Below are 27798 nucleotides of genomic sequence, written 5' to 3' on the forward strand. Positions count from 1 at the left end.
CTTGATCACATTGTATAATTTTATTCTGTTGCTCAAATCTGTTCACAGAAATCTTGTTGAGAATTGTTCTATTTATGTTCATCAATGATAGTGTTTTGGTTTTTTTTAGTACTTATGTGTTTTTGGCATCAATCTGATGGTAGCTTTACAAAAATTAATTTGGAAGTACTTCTTCCTTTCCCAGCATAGAAAAACGGTGGAGAACAGTGATGCAATTTCTTCTGTAAGGTCTGGTAAAATTCAGCTGTAAATCCATACAACCCTGGGCTTCTGTTTCTTGGGCGAGTTTCTGTTATTTCTGTAGTCTCATTGTGTGTTTCTGTTATGTTTATTTTCATTATGATTAATTGGTTGTATTGTGTCTCTGTAGATAATTGTCCAGCCCATCAAACTTCTCCATGTGTGAAAAGGTCAGTATGAAAAGGTACAGATCTACTTTGTTATTTTTATTTGGCTATGCTCCCCCAAACAGATGTACAGTATGTGGAACAATCAGTTTATGTGGAACATATACTTTAGTAAACCTACTAGTCAGTGCAGTTTAGAATCCAGAAGACTGAGGTTGAGCTTCTCCAGGACTTAAAGCTTAGCCATATCAGAAAGAAGCTGTTCCAAAGATACTCAAAAGATATAGGTAAAAAGAAGAAAGATTGAATTCCATACAATCGAAAGGAGGATGTTTATCTTTTTAACTTTCTGGTACATGAGGAAAATATTTTAGAGGTATAGTATTTCTTAGGTTATTTTTATCATACTAACTGCAGCAACTACAGGAATTTGTAGGCAACCCATTCTTGATCCAGGAATGAGGGAACCATTGCATTTTTCATTTTCTTCTTCCAACTGGACAAGCACCACGCTGATGTGCTATGACAGGTGGCCATGTCCACCTAAACAAGAAAAGGTTTTCAGACAATGTTAGTAGTAACTTTTGCATAACTTTTCTAAAATTAATGTTTAGCCTTCATTATATATTCTATCCAACAAGAACTTCAATTCAAAAAAACTGTCTTGGCTGCTCAAGTCTATAAAGGGCTTCTGTCATCCATCATTCAGTGATAAAAAGCAAGGCCTTGTGTTTCTATTCTGTGCTAAAGACTGAGCAAAGAGTGGAGTACATTGCAAGCATCTGACACAGCAAGATTATCATGCTATTGTGATATTAAATTATGTTATTCTTAGATAAACAGATTATGAAATTCCTTTTATATATCCATTTAGCCTTACTGTACATGTTATAAAGTAATATATAATAAACATCATATTAGCATTTGTTATATAACCTAAGATTTTTTTTCTTTTAGGCCCGCTCAGCCCACCCTGAGGGTGGGGCTAGCACAGCATGTGGTGCCTGCGTTTGAACCTTGATCCCCAGCACCTACTTAAGCTTGCCTAAGCAAGCACTTTAGACCCCTGAGCTATCTCGCCGACCCCCTAAGATTTTGTTAAAGCACAAACTTGTTATGATAAAGTCTTCAGGAACTGTGTCTTAATTTATGTGTCATAAAGAACCACGAGAATAGGAATATAATCCCCACAGTGAGGCAGAAAGACCCTACAGCCAGCGCTGGACCCCACAGGTCAAATTTATATGAAGGCAGCTGTTAAAATTTATATAGTGATTTACCCCTAAAACCTTATGTGTCATAGAGGTCTTGGGAGGTAATATGACCCCTGGGGTATTACACTCATCAGAGGATTAGTCTTCTAATTAATTTATGGCTAAATTTGAGGGGATACTGGGAGGTGAAGACTGGTCAGAGGTGGGTGACTGCAGGCCTGTCCTGGAAGGTGTATTTCCTTTCTAGCTTCCTTGCTGTCTTTCTGTGCCATGCCATAAGCCAGCCTTCACTACCAGGCCCTCTTTCCATGCCACTGTGCTTTGTATTCAGCTGAATCTGGACTAAAATTCTCTAAACTGTGAATTGAATTAAGACTTTCTTTTTTTAAGTATAGGTTTCAGGTATTGTGTCTGAGTGATGAGATTGTAGCTAAGAGAGGGCTCCTGGTGTCCTCAGTGTGAGATCTACTACATGGCCACAGGAAATCTCAATGGACTCAAAAGGCAAAATGCTGACAGCAAGAGGGTTCTTCCTGTGAGTTAGTCTCTTTTTTATTTTAATGAGAAACAAATAGCAATGAGAGTTTCAAAACAGGTTAGTAGGACAGTTACAATAATTAATACACTGCATATTGTTGTCTTCATGGTAGTTATTCATAGTACAAGATGCAGGCATGATATCCTATCCAAACACTGTTAGTACAAATCTTTATTTTCATTGAATTAAGAGAAAGTACCTGTATATCTATTTTATTTTGTGCACACAGATACAAATGGTCCTTCATTTGTATCCCCCTTTTTTGTTTAGTTTTGTCAGAGATAGGTATTCCATTGCCATTAAAATATTGTAGGTGCATGAATTCAGCAAAATAATCCAATACATTTCAGTAATCCATAATAGTATTGGGTTATCCATAGGACTGGCAATGTCAGAAGTTGTTGACTTGAGCCATTTACAGCTCAGCATATTAATATGACTTTACTTTTTATACCTTGTTTTTATACTTTTCTGCTGGATGATTAAGACCAAGATAAAGCAAGATCTATATAACAAGAAATGTAACTTTTGTGTTTGACAAAGTCAGTCAAATCCCCTCAGGATTTACCCTGAAACCTTGTTCTGCACTTTGTAGATCCTCTGTGAGTGTCAGCCATGTGGATGAATCACGGCCATTGCTTTGCCAATTTGCTCTCTGTGAAAGCAAATTTTCTCTCTAGGTGAATCTCCTTATGCACATTATACATCATCAATTACTTTCCTCTGTGGCACCATAATCTCCTTGATCAGAAAATTTGGGACACCACTGAGTTACAGGATGTTACAGTACAGGTTCTCTTATTTCCTGAGTCATCACTGACCTTAAAGGGCTGGGGCCAAAATGTTGGCTATCCATTGTAGCCCTTCTTTTTATCTAATATTTGGTCTGTAAACTTCAGTTGTTAACCTTCCAGAAGAGAAGCTTAATGATATTATTACCCTATGACATAGGCAATTGAGCTTAACCTCACTATCTGTCTGAATATCAAACATCTTAGACATAACATGGAGTAAGTATTTTCCATCAAGTATTGATATGTTAAACTTTAAGTCCCTACAGAATGTGAAGGAAAAAAAAGTAAAAATATAAAAAATATTCTTAAAAATTAGGAATAAACAATTACATATTTTACATAGTAATTTAGAAATATAACCATATACAGCATTGTAGCAGGACAGTCCTATGACATTGTTTTGTGGCTCTTGTTTTCATTTATTACCCTTTTTTAAAACAAACATTTACTTGAGAGACAGTATAGCAGTACTTACACCTGACAAGGACTGGATTTTGCTTGGAAACTATCTGTCACTTCCCATTTTTCACTTTGGTCTTAACAATCTCTATCCTATGACTATCATATATTGGAAGGTAGTAACTTGACTTTTTCACTAGAAAGCGATTTTGCCTCTGGACTAACTGTACCTGGAAACCAACCATTCCTAGACTTAACACATTAGAATTGATCCTGGAATGAGTTGAGACTTTTCTTAAGGATACGATGGAATATATGAGAAGGGGACACGGATTTTAGGGACCATGGATACAATGTTATCAACTGAATTTTTCCCCAGCAAATTCATGTACTGAAACCACAGCCCCTAATATGATGGAATTAAAAAATTATTTGGAGATATTTTTTGGAGATAATCAGGTTAGATGAATTCATTAGGACAGAATGAATCCCACCTCATGAGTGGGATTGCACTTTATAAGACTCCTGAACAGCTTATTTTACTTATTTGGTGCTGCAACGGGAAGGCAACAATCTGTAACGGGGAATGGGAATGGGTCTCTCACAAAATCTCAGGCATGTTAGCATACTTATCCCTGAATTTCAGTCCCCATAACCATGAGTAACAAATTTCTGTCATTTATAAACAACACAGTTCACAGTGCTTTGCTGAGCAGCCTGAAATAAGACAACTTGGAGAAGAAAGATAATCACTGAATGAGAATACTAAATATTAATAGTTAAATAAATAAAGACAAAGAATATGCTGTGCTTGAATTATACATTTGAGCATCTATTTAGACCTAGAACTTTTTCAATATAGGGCAAAAATACCCTCTTGAATGTGGCAATGCAATCTGACATAGTGGCTGGTGTTCTAGAGAATGTTTTTTTTTGTCTGTGAGTTCCTAGAATTACTCAAAACAGAATGTTGAGATCCAGCTTTGCGTTATGTTTTGTATTTATACCAGGTATAAAATAATAATAATTAATGGTCTCAGTTATTACATAATCAAATTACTTCAATTCTTTAATTGGTCATTTTTCATCCAGAAGCAACTCATGTGTAAAACGGTAAAAATAGCTGTTAGTAATAAAACAACAGCCAGCAAGATAGCTCAGCACTCTAAAGCATCTTCTTAGGCAAGCTTAGGCAGGCACAGGGGACCATTGTTCAATTCCTGGCACCACACATGCTGCACCAGCCCCACCCTCATGGTGGGTTGAGTGGGCCAAAAGAAAATAATAGTAACTCAAGCATTTTAATAACCAGTCAGTGTAAGGGGTCTTGGTACACCAAATAGAGGACAGAGATGAGCAAAATGGACAATTTAGAAGACCAGATTCATGTCATTTGTGCGAAACACACTTGGAATATAAAGATACATAAATCAAAGTATATGAATGAAGAAAGATATATTGTGTTAACATTAATCAAAAAGTGTAATAACTATTCTACTTTCTGACAGAATAAACTTCAAAGCAAAGAAAGTTATCATGGGTAATGTCAGTCACTGAATACAGCTAAAGGTATCAATACTCCAAAAGGAGGATTACATAGCAATCTTTATTATGTGCTAACTTGACTCTTAACAGAGTATTAAATATCAGAGGAGAAAACTGAGATAATTTGGTGGATAAACTGATGAAACTATATTAGGAAAATTCAATCCCTTCTCTCTGAAAAGAACAAATTTAGTCAGCAGAAAATCAGTAGAGACATAGTGAACCTAACACCATCAAGTAATTGTATGTAGGCATCTGCAGACTATGTCATCTAAATGTACATACTTTTTATAGATTACCCTCTGAGCAATTAAAATGCCTTAATAAAATAAAAAACCTAGAAATCATCAAAATCTATTCTTCATTTAAAATAGAATTGAAGTACAAACCAGTACCTGGAAAATAGTTTGAAAATCGATAAATACATAGAGATTAAAGAACATATATCTAACTAATGCTTGGGTCAAAATTTCCCTTTGAATCTCATTTTAATATTTAAAATATTTTGACCTAAAAAACTAACTGAAAAGAAAACTCATGAAAGTTGTTGAGGTACAGAAAAATAAATGAATTTCATAAACTTTTCTTTAATAACTACTTTTTCTGTACTTCACAAGTTTTGAGAAAGAAAACAGCACTGCATGGACCATATGAAGTGTAACAGTTCCTTTTTTTTCTTTGTTCTTTTCTTTTCTCTTTTTTTGTGGAATTTGGGATTGAACTCAGGCCCTTGCACTTGCCAGGGAAGCATTTATTCTACTGAGCCATCTCCTTAGCCACCGCAGTTTCTTGAAAGACACAATTTGGCAAGACTCATAGGAGAAAAAGCAAACCATATGAAATGCCAATCTAAGTTAAATAATTAATAATTACTTTCAAAATCAAAAGGACAAAACCCAAATTTATTTGCTAGTGATTTCTTTCAAATATTTAAGGAAGAAATTGTACCAGTTGTGTAACATTTCATTCATAAAGTAGAACCCGGGGGGGAATTCTACTAACTCATTCTATGAGATAGGTATTCTATGTATTTAAAAATTTTATGGAAAATAATTTTTAAAAAATCAAAATGATACTGAATTTCAAAACCAGATGGTAGGAAATTAACAATAATTATTATATTTCATATTGTTATTGTCAAAGTAGTTGCTCAGATTATCAGATATAGGCATGTAAGATCAATCAAACAATATAAACACTACCTGATCCTTTCAATGAACTAATAAAAATTTATAGTATAATGACTTTAGCTGAATGTTCCTTCTTTTCTCCTCTCCACCATTTCAGTTATACTTTATTTCCTTTTTGAGATGTATTTTTCTCTTTCATAAAGTGTATTTAAAAAGCACAAGAGGCCAGCATTATCTTGATATCAAAGACAGCTATATATATATATATATATATATATATATATATATAAATTTTTTTTTCAGAACTAGGGATTGAACTTAGGCCCTTGTGCTTGCCAGGCAAGTGCTTATTCCACTGAGCCATCTCCCCAGCCCCCAGCTGAATATATTATAGACAAAATCAACATACCAATATTATCATGAGGACTAATACAAATATTTTAACAAAGTATCAGGGAATTGTATTTCACAATATATAAAGTATACACAAGTGCAAAGTTGTATCACATGATCATATAAATAGACACAGAAAATTGTTTAGTAAGATCCAATACTAATTTACAATAAAAACTCAGAAAATTAAAAGTAGAAGCAAATCTCGCTTCTGATCAAAGAGATTATTATAGCGCCATGAGGAAAGTGTATAATGTGCCTAAGGAGAGTCACCTAGAGAGAATAAATTCTCTTAGGCTTTCACAGAGAACAAAATGGTCAAGCAATGACCGTGACTCACCCAGATGGCTGACACTAAAGAAAGACCCATAAGGTGCTGTGCATGGTTCCAAGGTAAATCCTAAGGGAATTTGACTGACTTTTTCAGATAGCAAAATTTACATTTGAGTTACATAGGTCTTGATTTAACTTGGTCTTAACCATCCAGTGAAAATTACAACCACGATGTATAAAAATAAAGCTATCTTCATATGCTGAGCTATAAAAGGCTCACATCAACTGGACAATTTCCAGTTGTGCTGATAACCACTAGTACTATGAAATTTTTGACTATATTGGGTTATTTTATTGAATTCAAGTACCTACAGTCTTTGGCCTGGCATCAAGTATGAAAAGGTCCTTTAATGACTTCTCAAAATACAGCTTCTCTTACAACAATGGAACACCCATCTCTGAAAAAACAAGACAAAAAAAGGGAGCATATAAATAAGGGAACTTCAGTGTGTGTGTGTGTGTGTGTGTGTGTGTGTGTGTGTGTGTGAAAAATATGTATGTATATACAAGATAGTTAGGATAGATATATTATTACTTTCTCTTAGTTCATTGAGAAGACAAGTTTGTACTAATATTGCTTAGATAAGACATCATGTCTGTATCTTGTCCTCTGAATAACTACTAGGAAGACAACAATATGAAATGTATTAATTATTGCAACTATCCTGCTATCCTGTTTCGAAACTGTTTCATTACTACTTTATCTTTTTATCATTAAAATGAAAAATAAAAAAATATAAGAAGAAGCAGATTTTTTCAAGTTATAACAACAAAAACTGGGAAATGACATACTTGCAGATGATAAATTAGAAGGTTACTACTAAGATCAGCAATATGGCAAAATCATTCTTTTAAGTGTACTTTTCAGTAATTATACTGGAACTCCTGATTGATTCAATAAAATAAGCAAATAAAATAAATGGTATTGCAACTGAAAATGAAGAAATAATAGTCACTTTCTGTTGAGGTGACATACCTTTTCTGTGCACCATATCTGAATTGACAGACATAAATGTTCTGAAACTAATAAATGCTTATAGCAATGTTGCAGAGTATATTTCTGGCATATGAAAATTAATTGCTTTCCTGTGTACCAAAAATAAACAAGTAGAAATTTCAAAATGCAAGTGTGAAATTAAAGACATATTTATATCATTCCCTTCAAATTGAATACTTAAGCATAAATCCTTAAAAATATACCAAATATGGGCTGGCTAAATAGCTCAGAAGATTAAAGCACCTACAAGCAGGCATATGGGCCAGGAGTCTAATCCCCAGGCCTACTGTGCTGGACCTGCCCCAGTGGGGTGCTGAGATGACAATTGAGACGGGGTGTGGTGGCCCGTGTCTAAAATCCCAGCACTTGGTAGGCTGTAAATAGGAGGATCACTATGAGTCTGATCTAGTAGTGAGAACCTGAACACCTTGTAGACCCATCCCTAAAATACAAAAAAAGAATATATATATATACCAAATATATGGGTTTAAAAATATAAAAATCAAAAGAAAAGCCAAAGAATTTCTTAATACAAGGATAGTTGCCCCCCTTCATGGGGTATTGTGAAAATTTCAATTTATCTGAGCTTGATCTATTGTTTAAACACAGACTTTTTCAAAATATAAGCAAGTTATTTTGAGGATTTTAATAAGTGATTCTAAAACTTATGTACAGAATTTATGTGCTCCATATAACATAACAAAGAAAGGTTATGAATAATATTGAAAATACACATTATGTCATTGTTTAAGTTCAAGAATTACTGTAGATCTAGACATGGTGTTTCATGTCTGTAACTCCAGCTTTCTGAGATGTAGAAATAGGATGACCAGAGGTCAAGTCTGGTGTGGGCAATACAGTGTCTGAGCAGGACCCTATCTGGAATAAAACATTGAAAAAGAAGGCCAAAGATATAGCTCAGCACAAAGATCTTGGATTCCATTTCCTGTTTTGCACACACACACACACACACACACACAGAAACACACACACACACGAAACACACACACACACACAATTGCTATAGGCATGCTAATCAAGACAGTATGGTATTGTAAAAAGAATAGAAAAAAGATAAATGACAAAAGTAGAAAAATAGAAATAGACTTGCATAAATACAGTCTAATGGTCTTTGAGCAAAGTAAATACAATTAAGCAAAAACAGTTATTTAAATAAATGATGCTGGAACAACTGGACTTACATTTATAATAATAAATAAATAAGCAAACTTAAATCAATGGCAGACTAAATGCAAAATGCAAAACTATAAATAAGTAAGAAAATAACAGGAAGATGCATATAGATCACCTTGTATTTGGCAACCAATTTTTAAATATGACAGCAAAGGAGCAATTGGTGAAAGAAAGAATTAATCTTTTGAACTTTATTAAATTTTTACAAATATGTGCTAAGAATCAACAGAATCTAAGAAATACATGTAGACTGGGAAAGGACATTTGTAAGAGACATCTCATAAAATATTTTTATGCAAAATGTAAAATAATTCTTAAAAGTCAAACAAGAAAAGAGACCAGCTGATTGAAAAACAGCACAAAGAATTTAGTACACATCTTATCAACATGTGTGCATATTGTATATGAATCTATAAAAGAGCCTCATTTATCTGTCATCAGGGAAATGTAAATTGGAACACAAAAAAGATGACACAATGTAGCCATTAGAATCTTCAAAATCCAGAAAATCAATGTCAAATGCTGGTGCAAATGTGGAACATAAGGAACTTCTCTTTGTTTCTTTTGGTGCCCAGTGGCACAGCAACATTGGGACTGAATTTATGAAATTTATGAATAAATCATATATATATATATGATTTATTCATGATTACCAAAATTTGGGAAAAAATTCAGTGAATGGGTTAATTACTATACTTTCAGACAATGGAATAGTGTTTGTTGCTAAATAGAAATGAGCTGTTAATCATAGATACAAGTGAAATGTAAATCTATATTACTAGTAAAAGAAGTAATTCTGGAATGTAAGAGCTTTATTGTTACAACTATGTGATATTTTGAGAAAGAAAAAAACTGTGGAGATAATACCAAAAGATTACTGACTTCCTATTCCTGGAAGGACCGGGGTATGATTAGTAGAGCACATAGAATATGTTGGCAGTGAAACTACTCGTTCCCATCACTAACACAAAATGCCTGACATACAAAACTTACAGGAGCAGAGGTTTAATGTGACTCACACTTTCAGAGGGTTAGTTTATGTTTGGCCAGTTTCAAAGGAGAAAAATCAAGGAGCAAGGGTACAGCAGAGCAAAGCTTCTCAGCCCATGGCGACCAGGAAGCGGGTAGAAAAAACGCAGAGCCAGGGAGGGACATGAATGCCCTTCACATTGTACGCCCCCATATCCTGTGGGCATTCCTCGCTCCGAGCAGCACACTGAGCTGTGAATGTCAATGGATTAATCCACTCAGTTGTAGAGAACCTGCATAATAATCGTCTTTCAAAAAAGCCCCACGAACACATGAGCATTGTGGGGTACATTTATAATCTAAATAATAGCAGTATGATAATGTAATGGTACATTATCATACATTTCTCTGAACATACTGAATGTAAAGTATAAAGACTAAAGTTAAATTGGTTGACTTGCATATGATAATACTGTGCAAGATTAGGTTCACTGAGTACAACAAAAGCACTACCATTGTGGGGAATGTTGACAATGAGACCTTATACTCGTGTGGGTGGCAGGAGTTTATGTGCAAACTTAGCACCTTTCTCGTAATTTTGCTGTGAACTGAAAATGGCTCAGAAAGTAAAGACTTTAGAGGGCAATGTAACTGAATTTCTGGGTTTAAACATCTTATTATATCATTTAAAGTGGGAAATAATAACTACCCTTTATAATTTGCAGCTAGAGACAGGTATCGCTCATTATGTAACATGAGGTGTAATAAAGTCTAAAAAAATCAGAGGAGGTAATGTATATGCAAATATAATGTATTATTAAAATATTTGAGTTATTGCTATGTACTATTTTTAAAACATATATTGTCTGAAAACAGTTTCTTGAGAAAATAATATCTTGCTAGTGTAAAAACCCGAAAAAGTAAAAAAAAATATGAAAAGTACAATAGATACTGTAAAAGGGAAATAAAGTTTTTCATTGGGAAGGAAAATCTAGGATGAAGAAAAGGACAAAAAAAAGGAGGTGTGATATATACTTAAATATATGTATAGGATAATTTGGATAATTGTTCTTCTGATTTCTGCTGATCTTTTAAAAGGAGCAGTTAGTGTTTAATTTTTTTCTTTTTGTTCTTTTTTTCCCTTTAATTTCTTATTTCTGTTTAGCTGTTTGTTTTTCTAAACCAAGTTTGCAAGTTTATATCTAATAACCTAAATAACTAATTTGCAGATAACATCATGCAGTAACACAGCAACCATTGTTGAATTCCTATTATCTTGTTTACTGAATATTTGTATTATTGTTAATGTTGTGTTTTTATTGCTATTTTGCATTTTTTTAAATCTTTTTTGCAGAACCAGGGATTGAACTCAGGCCCTTGCACTTGCCAGGGAAGTGCTTATTCCACTGAGCCATCTCCCCAGGCCCCACTATTTTGCATTTTTTAAAAAAGAAAATGATAATAATAAATCCGGTCTGCTGTCATAAACATCAGAATTATTGTAAGTATGAAGTGCCTTTTATAAAAGAGTACATACGAATTGGATCCATTTATATACCATTCTACAATAGGCAAAATTATCTGTGGTAGAACATAAAAGCTAACACTTTTGGTAGAATAATGCACTGGTTAGCATGAATATTTTGGCTGTTATAACAATGATCTAAATCTAGACACCACTTCTTGTTATCTGAGTATACATATAATAGACTCATAAGATGTGAATATAAAATATGTGTATCACATTACAAATTTTACAATATTCTAAAAATTATGGAAATATTGAATTACAGTTGATTTATGTAACATATTACTATTCATATATAACTGCTAGATATAAATATATTTACCATAGAATTATTTTACATTTCATGTGTGGTTGAAATTTTTCATAATAAAATATTGAAGGGAAAGAGTAATGAAGTTAGTGAATTGAGAAAAAAGCTTTCACTTAATTCCCTTGTAAATGATTTAAATTTTTATACTAGATTCCCTTTACTATTATAATTTTTAATTGTTGGACCAGTACAGTCTAAATGTGCAAAGTCAGCAGTCCCTCAGTGCTAGAGTTAACACATCTTTATTCCAACTAATGAGCACAATTTGGTACATGAGATATTTTATACTGGATAAATAAGACTCTTGTTTGTTCAAGTGTAAACTTAATTTTTAAAGCACAAAACTCCACAGAATCATCAATAGAGTTATTGAATTTGTCATTTAAAGGATGTTGAATAGCCTTGCGCTTTATAAAGATTGTTTAATTGTAAAAATGGGTTATCTATGAATTAAAATTTATTGAGTAGAATAATATCAATTCTAAGCCCTGCATATTATACAGCCAAGTAAATGAAGGTCTCTAGTGAATCTACTCTAATCAATTACAGCTTCGCTTTCTGTGATTTCAGTTACCCATGACAAAGTATGTTCTAAAAACATCAGATAAAGAATTCCAGAAAAAACTGAATGGAATGCTTTTTAGAGTACTGTAATGAAATCTCATGACATCCTGCCAGTGATTTGATTGATTGATTGATTGATTGATTGATTGATTGATTGATTTAGTACAGGGTTTATAGTGACGCATTACACAGGTTGGACTCGTAGTGATCCTCCTGTTTCCAGCCTCGCCAGTGCTGGGATTACAGATGCTCACTACCATACCCAGTCTCGTTCACCTTCTCATCCTGTCCCAGGGTGGGGCTGGCATATCTTGTGGTGCTGGTTATCTAACTCCAGTCCTTGAGTCTGCCTAAGCAGGTGTTTTAGTCTGCTGAACTGTCTGGCTGACCCTTGCAGAGATCTTAATTACAAATGAGAAACACGAAGAGCAGAAGTTATGACCACGAAAAGCATATGACCCATACCCTGATGGTCTGCTTGAAGGTCAATAGTAACATCACAACGCTGTAGTCTACTGCACCCGCTTGCACCGTGGAGTTAGGGATCATCTCATGTCATCACAAGACACTGAAGATTGGGTTTGGTGCAACAGACTTTTTTTAGAAAAATACAATTTTCCTGTAACTTTTGTTACTTTTTTATTTTTTGAAGAGGATACAAAATAGTGATAAAAATAAATGATACATAATTTTCCTAAAGAAAATAATATGAATTTGATGATATTTGGTGTATTGTCTAGTGTTGTCTTCAACTTAGTTGTTAGATTACCAGATACATACATGCACAATTGGAAAAAGAAAAAGAAGTTATAAAAATTCAAGAAGAGAGAAAAAATAGCAACAATGTTAATCATTAATTACTCCTTTATAGACTAGCAGAAATCCACAGTACATTTATCCAAGCCATGCTGCATACACACATAGATATATCTCTTTACTTCTCGCTCTCTCTCCCTCTCCTGTCATTCTCCTCAACTCAGTAATTCCTTTCTTTTGAACAGATTCATTCCTGTTTTACAGTATCTATTGTACCCCTCAGATTTTATTTACCTTTTCAGGTTCTTATACTTAGGAGACAATCTGATGATTGTACATATAAATCTGATTTATTTCACTTAGGAGTATGGTCTCTAGGCATCCATTTACTGATAAAAGTCTCAAATTTATCCTTTTTTAGAGCTGTAAAAAGTTCTTGATTGTGTAAAAATATCACATCTTCTCTATCCATTCCTCAGTTGATGGACACTTGCTTTGTTTCCAAGATTAAACTAAGACAAATTGTGCAGCTATAAACACGGGTGCACATATATCTCAACAAAATTGCTTCTAAATGTTCTATTTTGTTATTAGTTATTAATGTTTATGTGCTTTCACCTAATGTTTAATTTTTATAGCAAGCATATAGAGGTAGAATAATCCTTATTGACAAATACAGGTAGAAGAATCCTTATTGACAAGAGAGGCTGGCACTTTCCATGTTTTCTTATCTAAAGGCAGTCTTGAAATATATCCTCCATGGGTCAGGGGAACTACGGAAGCCTGATGTTGGTGAGAGAAACACCTGAAAAACACAAAACTAGTATGATTTGGAAAAAGTAAGTATGATTCTGATACCAGTAACTCTATTTATCCATTGAAATATCTGGCTATTATCATTTTTGTAATACCAATAACACAATTAGGTTTTTTGCCCTGGTGATTACTTAGGAAGATAAAGAGAACTGTCTCATTGCAATGTGTATAAAATATTTCATGATCACCTTCAGAAAAAAAAGAAACATCAAATTATAATGAAATGTATAATTGTAAAGAGCAAAGAGGTTTCACAAAAATCATACAAACACTTAAATACACTCTGTGAGAGCAATTTTTTTCCTTTGGACTTGGAAACTCAATAAGTCACAGGTTGCAACCCAAGTACTGCATCACAGATTGAGGCAGTCTAGCCAAGGATTTAAATGGCCTACCTTGGTAAGGATGGTATACCCATGAGCAGAACTAGGGCTGTAGTCAGATCAACTAAATCTGAACATTTTTTCAAACTTTGTTATGTAAATTTAAACACTCAGAAACTTATACCGTGAAGCAACTTCAAGTAAATTAAAGTGATTTATTTCAAGATGCTTTACTATAATCCTCAAAATGAGAAAACTAATTTAAATTTTTATTTATCGTCTTGGAGTTCAAAACTTCTTTATTGTTTCACTCAAGGGTTTAGAGTATTGTATATATGTATGTTTATATAGTTTTTGCATTGTAATAAAGAACATTTCCTAGGTTTGCAGTATGGCTCTGTTAATCGGATTAAATCATGTTTTTCAACACATGGTAATTTCAGTGTCCCTTCCTTTCTTTCTCTTTTGCTCTATTTCTGTCGTTCTCTATATATGAACGTGTATGTTTGCTTCAAATGAAGAAACTTCACTTTAGATACATAGAAAAGTACTGCTGTAGATGTCACAACTTTAATAGCCAATCTACTTCAATTGAAATAAAACTTGATCACAATAAATTATATAGATTGCCAAAGTATGGGTAGTTCTGTTTGTTTTTAATCACAATACTTACTATAGAGACAATTGTGTGAATCTTTGTCTTTTTTCTAATTATAAATTTTCAGTCTTCTCCTAGCTTGTAACACACAATGCAGTGATTCATAATTCTGGGATTACTGAGATATGAGCTATTTTAAGAAAGGCAAATCATTATATTAAAATACTTCTGAATTAATAAAAACTTTAAAAAGTACACTGAAATATCCAGAAAATGTGTAATATGTATGCTGAAGCTGTAGCCTGGTTTCACAAATAGAATAAAATGACAATACAGATTTTGTAGATATCAATGATTACTATCAAAAGATAGCCAGTATTTCAGTTATAATAAAAATCACGAAAATTAAGATTTCTTTGATGGATATTCTATGCAGGACTGTTTTTTTCCACTCAATTGTGTCACTTTTTGGTTTACAGCCTTCATTAAATTCTCAGATAACTACAACAAGGTGAGACAATTTTGTGTGCTACTGTAAAGAATCCTAAGACAGAGTAGACAGATATTTTAGCCAGTAATTTCTAGTGTGGTGTATTTTGTGCCAGAGTGTGTCGAAAATAAAACTAATAGCTACCTAAGGTTGAGGTGCTGCTGTAAAAAATAAAAATAAAATACTGTAGTGTATAACAAGTTTTAAGGGAAAATGCAACAAGTAGAAGCTGAAAGGTCAATTAAAAAAACTTTAATGGAGCAGAGAATAACATTCAAGTCACTGTTGTTGGAGATTCGAGACAGTAACTTCAGATAGTACTACCAAAAAATGATAAATCTGTCTACTGATCTGGCTTGAGAAATAGAAAATTAACTTGTAGTTCTGACTAATAAGCCTTCCAGCATAACATAGAAAGAGTCAATTTAATTTTCTAAACTTTATATAATGAATTAAAGTGTAAAATAAACTAAAGAAGGAATTATAGTTTGGAAGGAATATTTAAAATAATATGATTGGGGGTTGGCCACATAGCTTAGTGGATTAAAACGCTTAATTGGGCAGATGGAGGGACCAGGGTTCCATCTCTGGCCTGTCGTGCCAGCCCTGTCCCCAGGGTGCGCTGAGACTGTGACTCAGACTGGGCGTGATGGTGTGTGCCTGTAATCCCAGCACTTGGGAGGCTGAAAACAGGAGGATCACTAGGAGTCCAATCTGTGTAGTGAAACGCTATAGACTCTGTACTAAATATACAATAATTAATAATACTTATTATTATAAATAAACTGATATGCTTTTGAAAATTCCAAAATATGTCTCACATTACTATCATGACAAAGGTAAAAGGAAATATTTCATAAATATTTATAGAACCAGTCTTTGAGAAGGGAAATCAATTCCAAATAGATTCAGAAACATTCAAGAAATTTTAAAGAAAATGTCCAAAGAACGCTTGCATGAAACATAACTAAAGATGTTTAATATGAAAATGAAGGGGCCAGCGAGATCGTTCAGGGACCGCAGTTTGATCCCCGACACCACATGCGGAGCTGGCCACACACTCACAAAAGAAAATAAATATGGTTTCTTGGATACTCAATTTTCTATGAACTGGAAGAAGGCAGACATGTCTAAATACTATATAAAGAATGGACAATACTAAAACTAATGGAAAAAAGTCACATAGAGGAAGTAACTCTCAAACATTTTTTTACTGTGTTTTAGGTTGGCACAATAACAGGAGAAATTTTCTCAATTTCATACAACACCAACCAAGAACCTACTTATAATCCAGAAAACTGTTACTGTTAAAAGAAAGTAAAACATTATGTGCTGACAATCTTAATAGACTGATTTGTTTATAGCAGTCTTTGTGTCCACTAATATAGCAATGGATGTAAAATGAAACATAATTATAAACACAAATACTAACAAAATGAAAAAAATAACCTTGAATATTTGTGGAGTGTTCAAACAATGGAGTAATGGTAAATACAACACACGAATGACCTCTAGACACAAAAAAAGATGAGTCTCATAAGAAAGATTAATGAGTGAAGTCTCCTAAAAGACCAGATAATTTAATTTTGCTCCTAGGAAGGATTATAATGAGCAAATCCAACCTTTCATGGGAATAAAACAATGACTGTCTATGGTTAAATATTGGTACAAAAGAAAAAGCATGAGAGCACACACTTTTTTCAGAGCTTTTCTGTGTTTTATACTTATTGGCTTGATTTGTTTTGCTGCTAACCCATTTTTTTCCACATGGAAATAAATACAAAGACAAATTAACTAACTTGTTCCAGAAGTACTTAGAACCAGGCGGAAGGGCAGGAATCTGGATTTGAAGGCTCGGAAAAGTCTTGGACTGCAGTCACTATATTATTTTCCTGCTGATAGTCTATCAAATATGTAAAATTACACATTGACAAGGGTGCGTTTAATGGAGACACGTTTATTAATTGCATACATATATTTTATATACTATTTATATTTTAAACTTAAAATTTTATTTAGTTAGATGATAGCTTTATGGAAGCACTCTCAAACACAGTCATAGATAGATATTTATATCAGTATTTCTGACATAAAATTTTGAAACTTATAAGAATGTGCATAAGCCAACATTATGAATTTTCATTATTTTGGTTTTACTTAGGATGTATAAAAGCACCCCCTCAAAAAAAAATAGGGCTGGTAAGATGGCTCAGTAGTCTAAAGCACCTACTTAGAACAACAAAGCACAGGGACCGCTGTTCAATCCCCAGCACCACATGCCAGCCAGCCCTGCCACCTGGTGGACTGAGCTGGCCACACACATGCACACACACACACACACACACACACACACACACATAAAAAATAAAAAAAATAAATAAAAATGAAAACTAAAAAAATGGCTGGCCAGGGGCTGGGGGGATATCTCAGTGGAAAAAGCGCTTCCCTGGCAAGCGCAAGGGCCTGAGTTCAAACCCCAGTTCCGAAAAACAAAAACAAAAACAAAAACAAACAACAACAAAAAAAAGGACTGGCCAAATAGCTCAGTGGATTAAAGCATCTGCAAGCAGGCACAGGGGGCCAGGGTACAATTACCAGGTCTGCTGTGCCTGCCCCACCCCCGGGTCATGCTAAGATGGCAATTGAGACTGGGTGTATTGGTGTGCACCTGTAATCCCAGCTCTTGGGAGGCTGTAAACAGGCAGATCACTACAAGTCCAATCTAGTAGTGAGACCCTAAACATCCTTCACTAAAATACAGAAAGAAGAAGAAAGAAAGAAAGAAAGAAAGAAAGAAAGAAAGAAAGAAAGAAAGAAAGAAAGAAAGAAAGACAGACTACAAAGAATACTGGATTTCCCTCAGGTTTAATGATATATAGAGGGGTAAATGTACTTAAATTGAAATGCAATGTGATTAAAAATTATAGAGTGGTAAATACACATAAATTGATATACAGTAGAAATATTTCTTCCCTTACAAAGTTCTTCAAGGTTGGTAAATACAAAAAGTCTAAGATAAAAGCAAACTACATGTCTTAGATGTAAAGATAGCCTGAAATTAATCTGATGGAAGTCCTATAAAATAAGTTAGATTTTTGACACACGAACAGTCAGATATTCAAATAGTTAACAGAATAGCCTTTCTGTAACTGGCTATCAGGAAAAGTTTGACAAAAGAGGAATAAACAGAAAAATGGGTACAAAATGACAGTATTTGAAAACACAGCAAAGAAAACTGTGAATAAACCCAAGAAAGTCAGTGTATCTAAACCAGATAATGAGAGGGAAAATGTATACCTAGTTAATAATATGCATTTTAGGTTCCGTATTGATGTCTGCTACTTTCTTAGTACTGCCACAGAGACAAGAGGACTGGAAAAGAGGACAGGCTGATGATTTGATTTATTGGCATATAATAGATCACATATAATTATTGTGGAAGTTAAGCTAAGGTTTTATACTTTAACAATGTAATTTTCACAATTTGTATTTAATTTGAGCATGCTTTCATAAATCATTAGAAAATAGACCAAACTGGTGAAACATGTGTTGCATAGTATTGAACATTTTAGAGACCAAAGAACTAGAAAAATACACTGATTATTATGAATTAGTTAGGGAATTCAATGTAAAACAATGTATTACTTTTACATTAAAATTAAAATCAGATAAAATTAAAAAGAATGTTTAGAGATAAATTCTTTTACCTCAGTCACAATTCCTGCCAACAGAGAAATATCCTTTCCTTCAAGGAAGGACAAAGAATCTTGGCACAAAGGTGAATATGGAAAGGATCTTTCTGGTATAAAAGACAGAAGAGTTGCTTTGGTGTTGGGCTTGGGAGAGATGCTAAGTCTTAGAATAGGAAAGTGGCTAAGGAGAATGGAAGAGCACTTCAGCCACTTGGAGGATCTGATGGGAAAGTCATTGGTATGGGAACAAGGGACCAGAGATTTGCAAGGTTTTAGTTACAGGAAAGCAGTAGCATTACCACTTACTAGTACTTTTAAAACAGAATTTATGTATATGAGATTAAAATCTACCACACTATATGATGTATTAAATATATTTCAACAAAGCAAAAATGATAAATAAAATAACGGGCAGGGGCTTACTTTGCTTGGCGTCTCTTCTGATCTCATCAGTCCCAGAGATAGACTTCACACTACATATTCTGGTTCTAAAATCTTTAATGGAAAATCTACTGGACCAGGAAGTAAAATAGTTTATAAGGAGGAATAGAAGGGTGTTGGAAAGATGGATTTAAGCATTGACTCTTAAGGAGCTCAAAGTCAGTCTTTGCATTTTATTTTGAAGACATTGGAAACTGTTGAACATTTTAAAATATAAACATTTATTAATAAATATTTAATCTATATAAAATTCAGAAAAACAAAATTTTCACATGTCAAAAGTTTAAGAGTGGGAGATTTTATACATTTCTGGTTAAAATGTAAATAAAGGAATCACTTTGAAAAACTGTTTTCAATTTTTTATATATTTTAACATACACTTAATCTTTCTATTCTACTCCTAAGAATATATTTAAGAAAAAAAGTTATTGTCCATGAAATCAATTATCAGTTTTGTTCTTCATATAAAAATAAAGTAGAAATCTATATGTTTTTTGGTGGAATAAATGTTTGTCACAGGTTGAAAACTTAGTTTTCAGTAGTATCTGTATGATTTTCTATGGAATGAGAAAATTGTTTATGATGGTGTAAATGTTTATTAAGTTTATTTGAATGGTGTTTCTTAAAAATATTTAAATAAGTAAACTAAAAATGTAGGTAGATAAGGTTTAAATATTTTTGAATACGTGCCACTATATTCTCAGCTAAAATGTCTGGATCTTGGACTATTCATTTGATCATTTACACATTTTTTTCAATACACATTAAATATTTGCTAAAGATTTGGCTGCATGCAACTGCTACAATTAGTGATGTCAATTTTGTTTTTCATTTATTTTTATTAGTATAAATTGTCCATATATGACAATCACATTCTTCACAAAAATTTGTACCTGTCCATAGTGTCTTAATTTTATTTTTCCCATTTCCTTCCTTCCTCTCAGCCATTCTTCTCTTTCCTATGTATAAAAGCTTTGTTTCCAGTTTTTCTCTTCATTCTTTTTCTGTTTCTTCCCTTTCCTCTCCCACTCCTGGGCTCCCCCTCCCACGGGAACATGTTGTCCGTCCTTCCTAATATCCATTCTATATTTTTCTTGTTATTCATCCTTCAGGTTTGTCTTCCAAGAGAAGCAACAAGATATATAAAATTGTGTGTCTGATAATTTTCACTTAAAGGTATGCTGCACCCTTTTGCCTAAAAATGGCTCTGATTTATACTTCTTTATAGCAGATAACTATATCTATATATCTTGATCTAGACATATGTCTCCCATTTTTTTATCCACTCAACTGTTGATGGACACATGGGCTCTTTCCAAGGCTTAACTCTCATAGATTGTGTAGCTACAAACATGGGTATGCATGTATCACTATGACATGATGTAACTGTCTCTTTTAGAGAGATTCCTAGAAGAGGAATGGCTAGGCCAACCGGAGCCTTTAGTTTTGGTTCATTGAGGAATCTCCATATGGATTTCCACAGTGTGATTGTAGAAATTTATGATCCCACCAGTAATAAAGAAGGTTCCTTTTTATCCCTCTGCCTTCTCAGAATTTGTTACTGGTTGATGTCATGGTGATAGCCGTTCTTTCTGGAGTGACATGGGATCTCAACATTGTTTTAATCTACTTTTTAAAGTGATTAATAATGTGGAGAAGCTTTTTACGTATTCTTTTAGTGTTTGTTCTTGTTCTTCTGAGATGTGTCCACTTCTGATAGCCATCACTGGAGATTGGGTCTTTAAAGGTGGGGGAACTATTTTTTTTTTCAGTCCTATATATATATATATCCCAGAAATTCGTCCTTTGTCTGAGGAGTAGTTGTTAAATATTTTCCCTATTTTTGTGCTGTATCTTCAATTTGTTTGTGGTTTCTTTTACTTTAAAAGAATTTTATATGATCCCATTTGTTGTTTCTTTGTATAATTTTCTATGCCATCTGGGCTTTGTTCATAAAATATTTGTCTATATCTATGTTTTTGGGAGTTTTACCTATTCTGTCTTACAGAAGGTTAAGTGTTTCTGTTTTCATATTCATACATTAGAACCATTTTTATTTGAGTTTAGTGGATGGTGAAAGATGTAGCCATAGGTTGTATCTTAGGCACATATAAATCCAACTTTCCAAGCACCATTTATTAAAGAAGCGAGCTCCCTTACAGTGAAGTTATTCGACCCTTTTGTCAAAGATAAGGTATCTGAGTGTGCTTGGAGTTATTTCTGTATCTTCTATTTGATTCCATTCATCTTCATGTCTGTCTCTTTGCAGTATCACGCCTTTTTATTTTAAATCATGTACCTTTGTTCTATAAATTCAGATCAGGTTTTGTGATGTTCCATGGCTTGCCCTTGTTGCCCAGAGTTTCTTTGCAATTCTAGGTCTTTCCTGGTTCTAGCTGAACTTCAGGATATTTTTCTCCAATTTTGTAGGGTATCTTATGGGTATTTTTTATTTAGAGCACATTAATTTGTATAAAAGTTTTGGAAATATAGCATTTTCACTGTATTTTCTGTGTCCATCCAAGAATAGGGGATTTTTTTTTCATTTTCTAGTATCCATTTTGATCCCCTTTATTAGAGTTTCATAAAGATCTCTCACCTGATTTCTAAGTATTTCATTTTTCTCAATTCTATTATGAAAGGTATTGTTTTCAGATTTCACTGGTGGTGAGTTGTTACTCATGTATGTATATGCTCTTGATTTTTTTAATTTTTAATTTTTTAAAGGTTGAGTTATGTTTTTATTAATTTTATTGAGAAACAAATAGCAATGAAACAGTTTCAAAACTGATTAGTAGGATGTATTCAATAATTAATACATTGTATATTGTTGTCTTCATAGTGGTTATTCATAGCACAAGATGCAGACATGATATCCTGTCCAAACACTATTAGTGCAAATCTTTCTTCTCATTGAATTAAGATAAAGTAACTGTATATTTATCCTATTTTGTATATACAGATACAAAATGGTCCTTCATTTGTATCTCTTTTTTTGGAAAGTATTTTTTAAGGATCTGGCCAAATAACTCAGCAAGAGCTTTAAAAATCTCGAGTCAACAACTTCTGACATTGCCAGTCCTGTGGATAACCCACTACTATTATGGACTACCGGACTATATTGGATTATTTTTGCTGAATTCATGCACCTACAATATTTAAATGGTAATAGGATACCCTCTCTGACAAAAATGCTATTGATTTTAGAGTATTGACTTTTTTGTCCATGCTACTGAATTTGGTTATTAATGCTAGGAGTGTTTTGGTGATTTGGGGGTGGTCTTCTATATAGAATATCATGTCATCTGAAAATAATGGAAATTTAACTTCTTCTTTTCTTATCCACATTTTATTTTCTTTTCTCTTGTTTACTTTCTCTGGAAAATATTTCTATTACTGTATTGAACAGGAGTGATGATAGTGGGCAGACTTGTGTTTTCTGATTTTAGAGTGAAAGCTTTCAGTTTGTGACAATTTACTATAGTGTTCTCTGTTAATTTGTCATATATAACTTTTATCAGATTGAGATAAAGACTTTCTATCCCAATTATCATTAGGGCTTTATTGTAAATGGATGTTGGACTTTGTGAAATGCATTTTCTGCATTTATTGAGGTAATCCTGTGGTTAATTTAATGTGGTGTAATACATATATTTTGCCTATTTGAACTATCCCTGGAATCCATTTGATGAGCTCTACTTAGTCAAGTTGTAGGTATTATCCTTCTTGATGATTTGCCGCATTTTTTTTTGTCAGTATCATACTGAAAATTTTTTCATCTATATTCATTAATGTAATTGTCATATAATTTGCTTTTTAATCCTCTGTTTTGGTAACAGCAATGACTTTGGGAGTAATTAACTCTCTTTTAATTTTGTTAAAGAGTTTGAGAACTACTGGCATTAGATCTGTTCTAAAGATTTTGCAGAATTCAGAAGTAATTCTATCACAACCAGTGCTTTTCTTTGTTGTTATTTAATTATTTCTTTAGCTTCATCAAATGATAATAGATTATTTAGAATTTCTATATTTTCTTTCTCTTTTTTTTTGTATTTTAGAGATGGGTCTACAGGGTGGTCAGGGTCTCACTACTAGATCGGACTCATGGTGATCCGCTGTTTACAACCTCCCACGTGCTGGGATTACAGATGAGCACCATCACACCCAATCTCAATTGCCATCTCAGTGTGCTCCAGGGGTGGGGCTGGCACGGCAGGCTTGAGGATTGAACCCCTGGCCCCTGTGCCTGCTTACAGGTACTTTAATCCACTGGGCTATTTGGCTTGACCTTGTATTTGCTTGATATAGCTTTGGTAATTTATATATATTTGGGAAACTGTCCATATTTTTCTGAGTTTTTCCATCTTATTAGAGTACAGATTCCCAGAATAGGTACTGCCTTTATTTAATTTTTTATTCATTTTAATGAGAAAAATAGCAATGAAAATTTCAAAACAGGTTAGTAAGACAGTTACAATAATTAATATATTGTATATTGTTGTCTTCATAGTAGTTATTCAGAGGACAAGATGTAGACATGATATCTTCTTAAAACAATATTGGTAAAAACCTTTCTCTCACTGAACTAATAAAAGGTAGCTGTATATCTATCCTAACTATTTTGTATATACATATTTTTTCACTATAAATTGGTCCTTTATTTATATCCCTCTATTTTGTTTTGTTTTTTCAGAGATGGGTGTTTCATCATTGTTAGAGAAGCTGTATTTGGAGTAGTCTTTAAAGGACCTTTCCATACTTGATGCCAGTTCAAATGTTGTAGGTACTTGAATTCATCAAAATGACCCAATTTAGTCCAATAGTCCATAATAGCAGTGGGTTATCAGCAGAACTGGCAATTGTCTGAAGCTGTTGACTTGAGCCTTTTACAACTCAGCATAGTAATACAGCATTGCTTTTTATACCTCGTGATTACACTTTTCTGCTGGATGGTTAAGACCAAGACAAACCAAGACCTATATAACTATGAATGGAACTTTTGTATCTGACAAGGTCAGTCAAATCCCCTCAGGATTTATCCTGAAACCTTGAAGATCTTTTGTCATTGTCAGCCATCTGTATGAATCACGGCCCTTGCTTGCCCAATTAGTTCTCTGTGAAAGCCTGAGAGAACTTTTTCTCTCTAGATGACTTTCTTTAGTCACACTCTACATCGTCAATCACTTTCCTCTGTTGGTCCATAATCTCCTTGATTAGAAAATTTGGGACACCACTGAGTTACAAAATGTCACAGCACAGATTATGTTTTAAAAATTCATTTTTATTTATTTTTAAAGAGAATGAAAAAAATGGGAAAACTTTAGAAGCACCACTAAATTTCAAAAAAAAAAAAGTTAGTAATTCAACAAAAGTATAATGTACATTGTTGTCTTCAAAGTGGTCCCTCAGATTATCAGATATAAGAAGGTAAAGTTTGTCAGAATAAAAATATTGAGCATTAAGTACTCCTTTCAATAAAGAAATAGAAATTAGTAATGCAGTCATCATAGTTATCCTGTTTATATACATACAGGCATTTGTCTTCTTCCTCCTTTCTTAGCAGTCTTCCCTCATCTCAATTATCCTTTCCTTTCCTTAAAAAAACAATTGGTTTTAGGGCCAGCCAGATAGCTCAGAAGACTAAAGCACCTGCCTATGCAGGCACAAGACCAGTGTTGGATCCTCAGGGTACGCTGCAGGCCCCACCCACAGGGCGCTCTGAGATAGTGCCTGAGACTGGGTGTGGTGGCATGCACCTGTAGTGGGAGGCTGGCTGTGTAAGGGATGGGTCTGGCACCTGGATTCTTTTGGTACAAATTGTTGCTAATTCTCAGGAGCTTCTTGTGAGGGCTGCCTTTCTCAAGCTGTAGGAATATTGGTCGGGTACCTGGATCCTCTGGCCAAGATGGTTGCTTGACAAAGTCCCAGGTGTTTCCTATGTTTGCTGCCCTTCCCATGGTTTCAAAGTAGGTACTATTCACCATCTCTGTCTATTGTGATTTTGCCACTTTAATTCCTAATTGCATGAATTTTTAACACTTTTTTGTTTGTTTATTTCTATCTTAAAGATAAGGACTTATGTATTTTATTTAATGTTTCCAAAAGCAACTGTTAGATTTATTGATTCTTTTTGTATTGTTTTCTTAGTCCCAATTAAAATAATTTCTGCTGATTCTTGTACTTGCTTTCCTGGTACAAAATTTGGATTTAACTTGTTCTTTTGTAGTCCCCTGAGGTTCAATATTAGCTTATTTACTTGCTTTTACTCTGTTTTCCTTTTGTAGGAATTCAGTGCTAACTTTTCTCTCATAGGACTGCTTTCATTCCTTCCCATAAGCTCCTCTATGTCATATGGGCATTCATGCTTAATTATATAGTTTGTCCAATTTCTTCTTTGATTTTATATATAATGTACTGATTGTTCAAGAGGCTCTTTCATTTCCATGTATTTATGTTGCTTTTATGATTTCTTTTGCCAATTATTTCCAACTTCTTTACACTATTCTCAGATTATATGCATAGGATAATTTTAATTCCTTTGCATTAACTTAAGCATATTCTTTGAGCTAGGATGTGACCTATGTTGGAAAAAGTCGCACATGCTGCTGAGAAGAATGTGTCTGCTGTTTTTGCTGGATGGAAACCTCTGTAGATATCTAAGCATATTTGTTTAAACATGCAGTTCAACACAAACATTTCTATGCTGTCATTTTTCTTACTGATTTGAGTCTTTATGATAGTGGGGTATTGAGGACCCTCTTTTAATTGTATTAATGCTGACCTATAGTTGTATACTCTGCAATTTGATGCCCATATATTTATGATTGGTAACTCTTCCTCTTGGAACTTTTCTTTAACAAGTAAGTAGTGGCCTTCTTTGTCTCTTCTGATCAGTCTTGACTTGAAAGTCATTTTGAGTACAAATAGAAGAGTTACCCTTGTTTTTTCGGTTCGTGTTGCATGGACTACTGATTTTTATCCTTTGACTTTCTGTCACTTCATTTTTTTGAGTTAATTATGTTTGTCATGTGAAGCATACTATTGATACATTCTGAATTGTTTTTTTTTTAATTTGCCAATTAAGATTATTCCTATTGATGTGATTTTTTAATCTTCTAAGTACTTATTTAAACCTGTTTTATGGCAATTATATCAATTTGAAGAAGGTTTAAGCTTTGTTTTTTTAATATCCCACATTTGTAAAAATTGAACATAATATATGTTATGCTTCATTATTTTATTTTATTTAGTTAGTTAGTTTGGCGATACCAGGGATTGAACTCAGGAACTTGTGCTTCCTAGGCAAATGCTTATGCAGCTGAGCTATCTCCCTGACAGTTATGTTTCATTTTTAACAATATTTAGTTGTGTTTGGTTGGTCTCATGTGAAAAATATGATTATCATGAAAATACAAATTAAGGAAGTATACATAAAATATGTTTTTTTTTTTGGTGGAACCAGAGATTGAACTCAGGTCCTGACATGTGCCAGACAAGCGCTGATTCTACTGATCCATCTCCCAGGCCCCCCTACATAAAAATATGATCTTCAGAAATGTCTTGGTACACTTCATTACAACCACCAAAAATCTTCCCAATGTACAGTACAAAAATGAGAAAAACTATGTAGCTTACTAAATATGTGTTCATTTTTTCTGTTTTTCTTCCTCCAAAGCTTAAAATTAAACCTGTTTCTCCTATTGTCACCTACTTAGAAAAGAAAATTTGGTTTATAAAATAAGTTACTGAAATTGTGTCTTTAAGACTTTATATCACATATTATTTAGTAGAAATCCATTGGATCAAAAATCACAAGAAGCACAAAAAAACTTAAGCGAAACTTAGAAGTTTAAAATTTTACTAAAAATGTAACTTAAACCCAAAATTTGACCTATCTGTTGTATCACAACTCTCTTTATCCTGTTTTCAGAAAGTTGACCCTCCTTTGTTATCACAGTATTCCTTCCTTACAGTCTTCAAAGGAAGCCCCTTTCTGAAATTGTCTCTTTCTTTCTCTGCCTCTACTAAAAGCTTCTGGATTAGGTGATCCTTCTCTGATTTCAGTGAAATTATCTCATAGATTCATTTCTAAATGCACTTGTATGCAGTGCCTGTAGAGGATTTCTCTTCTGTGCAAATTAAGTAACAGTGGAGGCTGGAAAAGTACAAAGATGGATGTTTTATGGGTCTTTTATAAGGCGTTTACGGTTAATGCATAATACTTCCAACTACTCTTTCAAAGAGTTGTTTTAATGATATGCTGTGCTGGAGCAAAATGAGAGTATGTTGCTTATGCAAGCTGTGAGCACTCTTCTTAATTGCAGCATCAGTAACTAGAGAGAAAAATAAATAATTAGATTAAAAGTTCTCACAGAATAAGGGTTAAGCTTTGCTTTTTTTTTTTTTTTTTTTTTTTTTTTTTTTTTT

This window comes from Octodon degus, unplaced genomic scaffold, assembly GCF_000260255.1.
Source record: "Octodon degus isolate 3935 unplaced genomic scaffold, OctDeg1.0 scaffold00099, whole genome shotgun sequence".
Lineage (NCBI taxonomy): Eukaryota > Metazoa > Chordata > Mammalia > Rodentia > Octodontidae > Octodon > Octodon degus.